This window comes from Triticum urartu, chromosome 5A (assembly GCF_056163025.1).
Source record: "Triticum urartu cultivar PI428250 chromosome 5A, HENAU_Tu73, whole genome shotgun sequence".
Taxonomy (NCBI): domain Eukaryota; kingdom Viridiplantae; phylum Streptophyta; class Magnoliopsida; order Poales; family Poaceae; genus Triticum; species Triticum urartu.
Genome location: NC_141877.1, coordinates 69,790,328 through 69,804,474, shown reverse-complemented (window position 1 = coordinate 69,804,474; position 14,147 = coordinate 69,790,328). Strand labels below are relative to the sequence as shown.

The 14,147-nt window shown below is 43.9% G+C and overlaps 1 pseudogene; it reads right to left on the bottom strand.

Annotated features, from left to right (window-relative positions):
* Window positions 1-2,457: 2,457 nt before the first annotated feature.
* LOC147968091 (pathogenesis-related protein PRB1-2 pseudogene) lies at window positions 2,458-3,056 on the bottom strand (annotated as a pseudogene).
* Window positions 3,057-14,147: the final 11,091 nt, after the last annotated feature.

Here is a 14,147-nt window from a genome sequence, read left to right as displayed (position 1 = left end):
CCCATGGGTCGACACCGCACGACCCGCTTAGAAAGCCGAACTTTGCGGGTCGTATCGGGCTAGGCCTATTTAGGCATGTGCCAGACCATGCAGTGCCCGGGCCGACCCGTTGGCCACCTATAATCAAGTCTGTGGTGCGCAAAATACCATGCTATTTACGCAGAAATTACCAAGAATATGTTTTCCAACAAAAAAGTTCCCCGATTCAAGTTACTGCAGTGTTTGTAAGTAATTTATCAGGTGTGCAGTCAAATATTACCATATTATTGACACAAATGTTATCAGGGTTCTGTTTTTTCTAAAACCTAGTCAAAAATTACCGTGGTGTTTGTAGGTGATTGATTAGCGTTCTGGGAAGACGAGGGAAAAAATGTGACGGGACTAAAAAAATTGACCAAACCAAAAAAAATAGGTGAAGAGACGTGGTGGGAGGAAGGAAAATCGGTTGTCGAAGTGTTCTACCGGTAGAAAAAGGAACACTATTTTTTTAAGAGTAGAGGTAGAGATACCAGATTGAGAGAAAAATAAAGACAACAAATGCGCTCAATAGGTCTATTGGGCCGCTTCTTGGAGATCATTTTTTCTTTCAGATTCTTGCTATTTCTTTTTGGTACCATGACATAAACTCTTCTTTTCTTGTGCTCTTTATCTTATTATTTGCACTCTTCTTTTCGTGGTGAAACATATTTCAATGAAAAAACAAAACAACTGACTTATTTGATGCTTAAGGTATCTTTTCTCAATGAAAAAGGTCAAGCTAACTTCATTCCTAGCTAAAACAGCTTTCTATCTTGTGAGAAAGACAGGATTTGGAAATGACCAAAAACTAGATGCTTCGACGGGATTCATGCCGGAATAAGAGTAAACTTCTCTCCGAGCAAGATGACTTTGGCCTTGCCAAGAGCTCTTCAAACGAACAACACATGTGAACCTTGTCGGCTTATGACAAATAGTCGACCCAATGCGCAGAGAACTAGATAGCTCCAACTTTGAAACAAGCATCTCATGAGAAACACGCACACCTTGCACCAACATAGCCCGGCCTTCCATCAAACGACATTGTTACCGCCACATCACCACACGACGCTACAACTCCAATTACATGCTAGACTGTCGATGAGGAAGGCATGTCGTGACCTTGCTCCTCTTGCAACGATCATCATTGCCACCCGAGTCGCATGCGACCCACCACAATCAAGCACTGGTCCCTTCGGCCGATGCCCGTTCCAAAGACAAAGGGATGCGGAAGTGCCTCCATCGTCTGATCCTTGGATATGAGGTTTCTCCCTGAGCTGCCCTGATCGGAGGAAAGGAGAGGATCGCCTCGACGAAGCCTTCAAGAAAGTAACGACACCCATGAGCGTAGCCGTCATCGAATATGGCCTCAGCCAGAGCAGGTTTTCACCAAGCACCGCCTCGCCTACCTCTAGAGCAACCTCAAGAATGGCCAGTCCACCCCCAGGCCATCTACCTCACTTTCTGCCCATGAGCAGACCCACATCGAGCATGGGGAGATTCCCCACAACCCGATGCACTGCATCCCTTCACATACACCACCACTGCACGGACGAGATCCTCACATGCTCCCTCTAAAGCAGCTCTATGCGAGCCAAACATCACTGTTGCCGATACACCCGCACCCGCACCTGCTCGGGAGCCTTGCATGGCCAGATCAGGCCGGTTTAGGCACCCGCAACACACACAACATCATTCTGACGACTCCACCGCGTCTCCGGAGCTCCACCGCAGCACACAAAGCAACAAATCCACCACTGCAGCACCGAAGCCTCACCACCGTCCGCCAAAGACATCCACCGCAGCCCGAGTCCCACTGGCCACGCCCCAAAGCCAATGTGGCATCTCCGCACCATCTCGTTGTTGCTGCACTGCCGCAAGCCGTGGCCGCCTCCTCACGCCATCGTTGACCCCCTCTCCCGTTGGCAAAATCAGCCCTTGGAGCACCATCGGTCGCCAAGCCTCGAGAACTCCAGACCCCCCCGAACCGTGCCGCCAAACGGCTCCACCACCGCCAATAGCACCCAGGCATTTCCCAACGACGGTGAGGAGAGAGGAGGAGGATAGAGGGCCCTAAGCGACCGGAATTTGGACATCCCCGTGCGGTCCGTGGAGACGCACGGGAGCGAGAGTGAAGTGGTTGATAGAGCCTTTTGCTAATGCCCGTAAATCGAATTGTCTTTCTAGGACCGTTTATTGCATGCACAATAACTAGTAGTAGTACTAAAACTTTCGAATGATTCCAACTAAGAAAAGTTTTGAGCTATTTTATTGATTTTTCGTAAATACTACTCCATATGTAAAGTAATATAAGACATTTTAGTTCACTACTTTAATGATCTAAATCGTCTTATATTAATTTAGAGAGGGAGTACATATTTATGGTTCTCACAATACAAAATACATGCACGACAGCCCATGCAGAGTATTAGAAACAAGATATGCTGATCTAAATCTGTTTGCGCCAATTAAATCAGTATGGCCTCTTCCCCGCAAAAAGAGGGAGTCAATATGGCCTCTGCCCAATGTAGTTGCCCGGAGGGCTGTAATTGCAAGTGATGAACACGCCGGCGTTGTGGTCGCAGAGCAGACGCGCGCAGCCGATATGCGTTGAGTTGCGCCACACTATCTGCGTGTAGTGCCCGCACTGCTTCCTGGTGGCGCAGCTGTTGGAGGCGTAGTTGTAGTTGGCCTTCTCGTCGGCCCATATCTTCACGGCCTGCGCCGCCGTCCAGTCCTTGCCGGAGCCCCAGAAGAGGTTCTCCCCGTACTGTGGTGCCTTTGAGTGCACCAGCTTGCAATCGCCGGAGCGCTGCCTTGCGTAGCTCGCCGCATAGGCCGCCACGGACGCGTCCCAGGTCACAGGGCCCAAGCCCACGGCGGCGCGAGCGACGTTGTGGGCGACGACGTAGTCGTGTGGCGAGTTCTGGGCATTGCAGGGGTCAGACATCACGGCTGCCATTGCGAGCATGACCAAAAGGGCGAGTTTAGATGCCTCCATGTGTACGCCTTTGAATGTGCAATATATTGCTTATGTTTTTGTTTCGTACTCTTGTGTGGTAGCGTCCACTTTCGCAGTGTATTTATAGAGAAATTTTGTTGAAGGATAAGCCGAAATTATCGAGTATACGTAACTATGGCTGGCAGGATGTAATGAAAGGATATTGGACAACCACCGGGAATTAGTGTCTACCATAGAATCGCACTTATATTTAGAAATAAATTTTATGTAAATACTCTAAAGTATTAATGAAGGAATGGAAATCCAAAAAATGTCCATTACCATTAAAAGATCACCTAAGTTAATATTTTTGGCAAAATTTAATATGAAATATTGATTAATAAGATACTAACGAAAAGCAAGATAAAAGAACAACAAAATAATGTCTGTCTTAGTATGTTTGAAGAATATGTTTGCACACACAAGATTATGACAATTTTTTTTATGTAAAACTAACCAATAAGCACTGTATGAAACAAGGAAATTGATTCGTTTCAACCGGCGGTAGACTCTCGCATCAACAACCGCCCCGCGCGAGCGACACACATTCAGTGAGCCCTACTTATGTGCCCTCTCCCTCTTCCTTACATTTTCCCTCGCTAGTGGAATGCTTTCAGCTACCTCTCCCATTTGAGTTGTGGCATCGCCGTCCAAGTGAACTGGACGAGGGCGACTACAGCAGCCGCCAATGGATCTTGTTGTTGTCACAACATCAGCAAGGCGGCACATGGTGCTACGAGATGCACCTCACCCATGCTTGGTGGATATAATCCCACTGCGACCGGCGATGCTACAAGTTGGGGATCGGTTTTGCAAATCCAGCGCCGCTCATTGCATCTGTGTTGCAAACAATACGGCATGGGGGTGTTGTATCCATGATGCAAGACAACGATGTGCAAGGCGCCACCGTGCTGTTGTTGTTGCATGTTGCTACTGTGATGTCATCGGCGACGGCTGCCGGAGATGCTGCAAGCAGTAGCGTGAGGTGCCTATAGTATTGATGCAAGTTGGTGTTGTGATGGTCGTCAACAACGCCGTGAGGAGTTGAGTGAGGGGGATGTGGGGTTGCTGCGAGTTGGTGATGCGACGACGTTGCTACTTGTGAGATGCGTCGGGATTTTCCCCGAAGAGAAAGGGTGAAACAGTATAGTAGCTGATAAGTATTTTCCTTAGTGAGAACCAAGATTATCGAACCAATAGGAGAACCACGCAAATCCTAGTGAAGAATACCTGCGCACAAAAGAGCAAATACTTACACTCAACGTGGGCAAAAGGGTTGTCAATCCCCTTGAAATCGTTACTTGCAAATCTGATAGCGGTAGATAGAAAAAAGAAAAGTAAATAAATTACAGTAAGGTATTTTTGGTTTTAATAATATGATTAAGATAGACCCAGGGGCCATAGTTTTCACTAGATGCTTCTCTCCCGAAACAATAGCATACGGTGGGTAGACAAGTTACTCTTGGATAATTGATAGAAAACACAAAGTTATTATGTTATTCATGTCAATGGTCATGTATATATGCATCATGTCCGTGATAAGTAGACCGAAACGATTCTGCATCTACTACTACTCCACTTCGAGAGCGCTTCTATGCTTGCCTCTCTACGTATTAAGTTCATGACAAATAGAGTAATGCATGAAGTACGATGATATGATGTAGACAAAGTAAACTCAAGCAATAAGAATAAACTCCACCATTTTACCCTTATTGGAAACAATACAGTGTATGCCTCGCTACCCCTTCTATCAGGAGGTGAGGACACCACAAGATTGAACCCATCACAAATCACCTCTCCCACTGAAGATAAATCAATCTAGTTGGTCAAACCAAACAGATAGATCGGAGATAAATATAAAGCTATAATAATCATGCATAATAAAGTTCAGAAAAGACTCAATTACTTTCAATGAATAATCTGATCATAAACCCATAATTTATTAGATCCCAACAAATGCACAACAAAAGAAGATTACATCGGATATAAATCCAAGAAGATTGAGGAGAACATTGTATTGAAGATCAAACAGAGAGAAGAAGCCATCTAGCTGAAGGAAATATGCCCTAGAGGCAATAATAAAGTTTTCATTTTATATTTCCTTATTCATGATAAAGGTTTATTATTCATGCTACAATTTTATTGATCGGAAACTTAAATACATGTGAATACATAAACAAATATTGTGTCCCTAGTAAGCCTCTACCAGACTGGCTCGTTGATTAAAGATGGTTAAAGTTTCCTAACCATAGACATGTGTTGTCATTTGATAATGGGATCACATCATTAGGAGAATGATGTGATGGACAAGACCCATCCTTAGCTTAGCATATTGACCGTTCAGTTTATTTGCTATTGCTTTCTTCATGTCAAATACATATTCCTTCGACTATGAGATTATGCAACTCTCGGATACCGGAGGAATACCTTGTGTGCTATCAAACGTCAAAACATAACCGGGTGATCATAAATATGCTCTACAAGTATCTCCGAAGGTGTTTGTTGAGTTGGCATAGATCGAGATTAGAATTTGTCACTCTGAGTATTGAAGAGGTATGTTTGGGCCCTCTCGGTAATACACATCATAAGAAGCCTTGCAAGCAAAGTGACTAAGGAGTTAGTTACAGTATGATGTATTAAGGAACGAGTAAAGAGACTTGCCGGTAACGAGATTGAACTAGGTATTAAGATATCGACGATTGAATCTCGGGCAAGTAACATATCGATGGACAAAGGGAATTATGTATGTTGTCATAAGGTTTGACCGATAAAGATCTTCATAGAATATTTAAGAGCCAATGTGGGCATCCAGGTTCCACTATTGGTTATTGGCAGGAGAGGTGTCTCGGTCATGTCTACATAGTTCTCGAACCCGTAGGGTCCGCACGCTTAACGTTCGTTGACGATATAGTGTTATATGACTTATATGATTTGGTGACCGAATGTTGTTCGGAGTCCCGGATGAGATCATGGACATGACGAGGAGTCTCGAAATGGTTGAGAGGTAAATATTGATATATAGTACGATGGTATTCAGGCACCGAAAATGTTCCAAGGTGCACCGGGTACTCATCGGGACATCGGAAGGGGTTCTGGACACCCCCGGTAAGTGTATGGGCCTAATGGGCCAAATGAGGGGACAAACCTATATAAGGAGGGGAGCGCCACTTGGGGAGGACCCCAAGTAGAATTCAGCCTACTTGGGGGTGCCTCCTGGCTGCTCCCTCCTCCCTCACCTATATATATATGTGGGAGGGGGGCGCCTAGCACAACACAACATTGTCTTAGCCGTGTGCGGCGCCCCCTCCACTGTTTACACCCTCGGTCATATTTTCGCAGTGCTTAGGTGAAGCCCTAGGGAGATCACTTCACCATCACCGTCACCACGCTGTCATGCTGGCAGAACTCATCCACTACCTCATCGTCTTGCTGGATCAAGAAGGCGGAGGACGTCACCGAGCTGAACGTGTGTTGAGCGTGGAGGTGCCGTATGTTTGGTACTTGATCGGTTGGAGCGCGAAGAAGTTCGACTACATCAACCGCATTACTAAATGCTTCCGCTTGGTATGTAGACATACTCCCCCCTCTCGTTGCTATGCATCTCCATGAATAGATCTTGCGTGTGCCTAGAAAATTTTCGTTTTCCATGCAACGTTTCCCAACAGTGGCGTCCGAGCCAGGTCTATGCGTAGATGATATGCACGAGTAGAACACAAAGAGTTGTGGGCGGTGATTGTCATACTGCCACGTCCACACACATGAGACCGGTTCCACCGACAGACATGCAAGTAGTTTTGCATAAAGGTGGCTGGCGGGTGTCTATTTCTTGTACTTTAGTTGAATCGAATTTGACTATGGCCGGTCCATGAAGAAGGCGAAAACAACAAACTTGATGAATCACCGTTGCGGTTTTTGCGTAAGTAAGACGGTTCTTGCTAGAAGCCCATAGCATCCACGTAAAACTTGCAACAACAAAGTAGAGGATGTCTAACTTGTTTTTGCAGAGCATGTTGTGATGTGATATGGTCAAGATATGATGTGATATATGTTGATGTATGAGATGATCATGTTTTGTAATATCGACAACCGGCAAGAGCCTCTTAGGGTTGTCTCTTTATTGTATGAAGTTCAAGCGCCATGTAATTTCTTTACTTTATCACTATCGTTAGCGATAGTTGTAGAAGCAATAGTTGGCGAGACGACCCCGACGCAATGATGGAGATCAAGTGCCGAGCTGTTGACGATGGAGATCATGACGATGCTTTGGAGATGGAGATCAAAAGCATAAGATGATGATGGCCATATCATGTCACATATTTTGATTGCATGTGATGTTTATCCTTTATGCATCTTATTTTTCTTAGAACGGCGGTAGCATTATAAGATGATCCCTTCACTAAATTTCAAGCTAAAAGTGTTCTCCCTGAGTATGCACCACTGCCAAAGTTCGTCATTTCGAAGCACCACGTGATGATCGGGTGTGATAGACTCTACATTCACATACAACGGATGAAAGACAGTTTTGCACATGTAGAATACTTGGGTTAAACTTTACGAGACTAGCATGTACAGACATGGTCTCGGAACATTGGAGACCGAAAGGTCAAACGTGAGTCATATAGTAGATATGATCAACATAGAGATGTTCACCATTGATGACTACCCCATCTCACGTGATGATCAGACATGGGTTAGTTGATTTGGATCATGTATCACTTAGATAACTTGATGGATGTTTATTTAAGTGGGAGTTCATTAGTAATTTGATTAGTTGAACTTAAATTTATCATGAACTTAGTCTTAATAGTTTTTGCATATCTATGTTGTAGATCAATAGCTCACAATATAGCTCCCCTATTTTTGATATGTTCCTGGAGAAAACTAGGTTGAAAAATGATGGTAGCAATAAAGCGGACTGAGTTCGTGATCTGAGTATTATCCTCATTGCTGCACAGAAGAATTATGTCCTTCATGCACCGCTAGGTGTCAGACCTATTGCAGGAGCAAATGCAGATGTTCTGAACGTTTTGCAAGCTCGATATGATGAATACTTAATAGTTTAGTGTGCCATGCTTTACGTCTTAGAACCGGGACTTCAAAAACGTTTTGAACGCCACATAGCATATGAGATGTTCCAAGAGCTGAAATTGGTATTTCAGACTCATGCCCGTATCGAGAAGTATGAGACCTTTGACAAGTACCTTGCCTACAAGATGGAGGAGAATAGCTCAGCCAGTGAGCATGTGCTCAGAATGTATGGATACTACAATCGCTTGAATCAAGTGGGGGTTAATATTCTAGATAAGATAGTGTTTGCCAGAGTTCTCTAGTCACTATCACCAAGCTACTAGAACTTCATGATGAACTACAACATGCAAGGGATGAAGAAAATGATTCCCGAGCTCTTCATGATGCCGAAATCGGTGAAGGTAGAAATCAAGAATCAACATCAAGTGTTGATGGTTAACGAGACCACTAGTTTCAAGAAAAAAGGCAAGGGAAAGAAATGGAACTTCAAAAAGAATGGCAAGCAAGTTTCCGCTCCCGGTAAGAAGCCCAAAGCTGGACCCAAGCCTGAAACTGAGTGCTTCTACTGCAAAGGGAATGGTCACTAGAAGCGGAACTGCCCCAGATACTTGGCAGATAAGAATGATGGAAAAGTGAACAAAGGTGTATTTGATATACATGTTATTGATGTGTACTTTACTAGTGTTCGTAGAAACCCCTTGGTATTTGATATCGGTTCAGTTGCTAAGATTAGTAACTCAAAACATGAGTTGCAGAATAAACAGAGACCGGTTAAGGGCGAGGTGACGATGAGTGTTGGAAGTGATTCCAAGGTTGATACGATCACCATCACACACTCCCTCTACCTTCGGGATTAATGTTAATTTGGTGTTTGCGTTGAGCATGAATATGATTAGATCATGTTTATTGCAATACGGCTATTCATTTAAACTCAGAGCATAATTGTTGTTATGTTTACATGAATAAAACCTTCTATGGTCATACACCCAATGTGAATGGTTTATTGAATATCGATCGTAGTGATACACATATTCATAATATTTATGCCAAAAGATGCAAAGTTGATAATGATAGTGCAACATACTTGTGGCACTGCCGTTTAGGTCATATTGGTGTAAAGTGCATGAAGAAACTCCATGAGGATGGACTTTTGGAATCACTTGATTATGAACCATTTGATACTTGCGTACCATGCCTCATGGGTAAGATGACTAAAACTCCATTCTCCAGAACAATGGAGCGAGCTAATGACTTATTGGAAATAGTACATACTGATGTATGCGGCCCGATGAGTGTTGAGGTACGCGATGGGTATCGTTATTTTTCTACCTTCATAGATGATTTGAGTAGGTATGAGTATATCTACTTGATGAAACACAAGTCTAAAACATTTGAAAAGTTCAAAGAATTTCAGAGTGAAGTGGAGAATCATTGTAACAAGAAAATAAAGTTTCTATGATCTGATTGCGGGGGTGAATATTTGAGTTACGAGTTTGGCCTTCATTTAAAATAATGTGGAATAGTTTCACTACTCACACCACCTGGAACACCACAACGTAATGGTGTGTCCGAATGTTGTAACCATACTTTATTAGATATGGTGCGATCTATATGTGATGTCTCTCACCGATTTATCACTATCGTTTTGGGGTTATGCATTAGAGACAGCCGCCTTCACGTTAAATAGGGCACCGTCTAAATCCGTTGTGAAGACGCCGTATGAACTGTGGTTTGGCAAGAAACCTAAGCTGTCGTTTCTTAAAGTTTGGGGTTGCAACACTTATGTCAAAAGGCTTCAGCCTGATAAGCTCAAACCCAAATCGGATAAGTGTGTCTTCATAGGATACCCTAAGGAAACAATTGGGTACACCTTCTACCACAGATCCGAAGGCAAGATCTTTGTTGCCAAGAATGGATCCTTTCTAGAGAAGGAGTTTCTCTCGAAAGAAGTGAGTGGGAGAAAAGTAGAACTTGATGAGGTAATTGTACCTTCTCTCAATTTGGAAAGTAACACATCCGATAAATCTATTTCTATGATGTCTACACCAAATAGAGAGGAAGCTAATGATGATGATCATGAAACTTCAGATCAAGTTACTACTGGACCTCATAGGTCGAACAGAGCACGTTCCGCACCAGATTGGTATGGTAATCCTGTCTTGGAAGTCATGTTGTTAGACCATGGCGAACCTACAAACTATGAAGAAACTATGATGAGCCAGATTCCGATAAATGGCTTGAGGCCATGAAATCTGAGATAGGATCCATGTATGAGAACAAAGTATGGACTTTGGTGGACTTGCTCAATGACCGGCAAGCCATAGAGAATAAATGGATTTTTAAGAAGAAGACTGGCGCTGATGGTAATGTTACTGTCTATAAAGCTCGGCTTATTGTGAAAGGTTTTCGACAAGTTCAAGGGGTTGACTACGATGAGACTTTCTCACCCGTAGCGATGCTCAAGTCTTTCCGAATCATGTTAGCAACTGCCGCATTTTATGATTATGAAATGTGGCAAATGGATGTCAAAAACCTTGCATTCCTTAACGGGTTTCTTGAGGAAGAGTTGTATATGATGCAACCGGAAGTTTTATCGATCCTAAAGGTGCTAAAAAAGTGTGCAAGCTCCAGCGATCCATCTATGGACTGGTGCAAGCATCTCGGAGTTGGAATATACGCTTTGAGGAGGTGATCAAAGCATATGGTTTTATACAGACTTATGGTGAAGCCTATATTTACAAGAAAGTGAGTGGGAGCTCTATAGCATTTCTGATATTATATGTGGATGACATATTGATGATTGGAAATGATATCGAATTTCTGGATAGCACAAAAGAATACTTGAATAAGAGTTTTTCAATGAAAGACCTTGGTGAAGCTGCTTATATATTGGGCATCAAGATCTATAGGGATAGATCAAGGCGCTTAATAGGACTTTCACAAAACACATACCTCGACAATTTTTTGAAGAAAGTTCAAAAATGGGTCAATAAAAAAAGGGTTCTTGCCTGTGTAAGAAGGTGTGAAGTTGAGTAAAAATCAAAACCCGACCAAGGCAGAATATATAGAGAGAATGAAAGTCATTACCTATGCCTCAGTCATTGGTTCTATAAAGTATGCCATGCTGTGTACCGAACCTGTTGTGTGCCTTGCCATGAGTTTGGCAAGGGGGTACAATAGTGATCCAGGAGTAGATCACTGGATAGCGGTCAAAATTATCCTTAGTTACCTAAGAGGACCAAGGAAATATTTCTCGGTTATGGTGGTGATAAAGAGTTTGTTGTAAAGGGTTACGTCGATGCAAGCTTTAACACCGATCCAGATGACTCTAAGTCTCATTCTAGATACATATGGAAAGTGGGAGCAATTAGTTAGAGTAGCTCCATGCAGAGCATTGTAGACATAGAAATTTGCATAATACATACGGATCTGAATGTGACAGACCCGTTGACTAAACTTCTCCCACAAGAAAAACATGATCACACCTTAGTACTCATTGGGTGTTAATCACATGGCGATGTGAACTAGATTATTGACTCTAGTATACTCTTTGGGTATTTGTTGGGGATATTACTACTGGATGTAAACCGGCCAGGAGTAGCCAGGTTAACTCTATGAAGATTAGAAGCCCGTGAAGACGTAAGGATGGTGGCGCTTTACGAAGGCCCAAGGCCCAAAGGCGGGTTAAGGCCTATAGATATAAACCGACTTTCTCATGTAACTTGTATTGTAAGATAGGAAGGATAGAGACCGAGCCGAACACGTTTTACGATCTGGCCTCGGGACTCTGTAATCCGGCGGGCGTCAACCTTTGTACATAAAGGGACGACTCGACAGCGGTTTAGGAAAAAGACACAACAACTCGAGAGCCAGGCAAAGCGGATTCGCTCCTTGGTCATCGAAACCCTAGCAATACCAACACAACTAGACGTAGGCTTTTACCTTCATCGAGGGGCCGAACTAGTATAAAAACTCTCGTGTCTCCTGTCCGGTTTAACCCCTTTAAGCTAACCCGTAGCGATGACTCCATGACTAAGTCCTTTCACAAGGACATCTGCCGTGACAAAACCACGGCAATTGGCGCCCACCATGGGGCTGTCGCACGATGGTTTTGAGTTCTTGAAGGGCAGCTTCGAAGGACTCAAGGGATACGCTGTGGGCCGGATGACTAAGAGTCATCGCGGCAAGCTCTACATCGACGATGCAGGATGGGGTCCCGAGGCCGGTTCAATTGAATACGGCTACCGGGTCCCCTTTGGCGGGATTCACGTCTTCATCGGCAAGATCGGCAAACCGGCCCTGAGCCGGACACCTGCACCGACATCATTGAGACGGCTCAGCGTGCAAGCCCTGCCCAGGTTCAGCCCGCAGCAAGGCATGTTTTCGTAGGTGTCATCCATGGAGCGGAATACAAGGATGGGCCGACATCTGATGGGGAAACCATTGTCTGTTCTGATGACGAGTCTTCAATCGGAGAGACTGAGTCACTGTATCAGATGCAGGACGGCCGGATTAGTGGAGGTTCTGATGGCAACAGTATTCCGGACCTCCTCGATCTGCCAAGCCGGGTCGCGGTCTTCATGGCCGGTACACAACCAGCGCAACACTCTTCTACCGCCGCGGCAATGCTCTCTAGTTCAGCAACAGCAACGCCAGCAGGAGCAGGGGGCTCTGCGCCGCCTCTGACTCAGGGGGGGGGTCTCGGGGAGGGATGGGGGCATGATTTCGGGTGAGTAGCGCTGCGATAGACGTAGCCCGCCACTATGATTATGGATCTTCGGTTCCAGCTCCGTTGCCTCCGTCTAGAGCTTTGTCGCTGACTTCCCCTCCCTTTGACATCATCCGGCCAGTGGATTGCCATCTTTCCCTCCCTTGGCTGGAGCTTGCCGCCGCTCTCCGCTACAGTTAGGTATCGCTGGCTGCTGCTCGCTTGGATGGGGTTGGCTTCAAAATACCTACATTTTGGATTGGTTTGGATTATAGCAATTTCTATTTGGTCCGTTTTAGTTTGTTTGCTGAACATATACGTGAATGGATTAGGCTGGGCTTAGTTTAGATTACAAACTATTCCGAGCTTTAGGTTGGAGAAGATTTTCCTAGTTTGACTTCAACACATCTGGGGAAAGGAAAAGATTGCCAAAATTTGCAAAAGACAAATCCAGAGAAGAAAACCAATGGAATGAAGTTCCAAAGAAATCCAGAAAAGCCGAGAGTGAAATCTGGTATGTATCGGGCTAGGCTCATTTAGGCATGAGACGCACGCAGGCATGCAGACTAGATTTCACTCTCGGCCCATAAATTGGACCAAGAAGCTTGAGACGCACGCAGGCACGCGCGCGCGCACGCACACACATACACACACAGAGAGAGGGACGAAGGGAGGTTGACTATTCGTCATCCTGGGTGAGGAATAATTATTTTTCACCGCCCTCTATTTTAACATTAATTAGCCGTAATTTTACGTTTCGTAAATTTTGTCTTATTTCATACTAAAAAGAGAATGTAAGAAAATATATAATGGCTGTAAAAAATATTTTATGTGACGTAAAATTACAAATGTAAAAACATAGTGTAAAATATACATAAAATGCAAACTTTCTGATCTTATGAGCTATATTTTTGTTTTCTTACGCGGAACGTCAAATTTTACATAGTGAACCAATATGAATGTAACTTTATGGACAAAAATATAGGTCATAAGAAAAAAAGCATTTTATGTATATTTTACACTATGTTTTTATGTTTGTAATTTTACTTAACATAAAATAATTTTTGCGACGATTATATATTTTCTTACATTCTTTTTTACGTATGAAATAAGACAAAATTTACGAAACATAAAATTACAGTGCATTGATGTTAAAATAGAGGAGGTGAGATAGGTAGATAGATAGATATATAGAGAGGGTAGCATGAGCACCTCATCGGTAAGGGGCAGCGCACGGTCATGTTACTAGGTGAGGTGGTGGGCACCTCGTCGTCGCAGATCATGCCTCCACTGTGCAGCACAACTCTCACCTCCTTTTGTTCTCTCTCAGTCTGGAAATGAAGGAAAAGAGAGAGGAGACGATAGTAGTTATCGGAACCTTCTTGCACATGATTG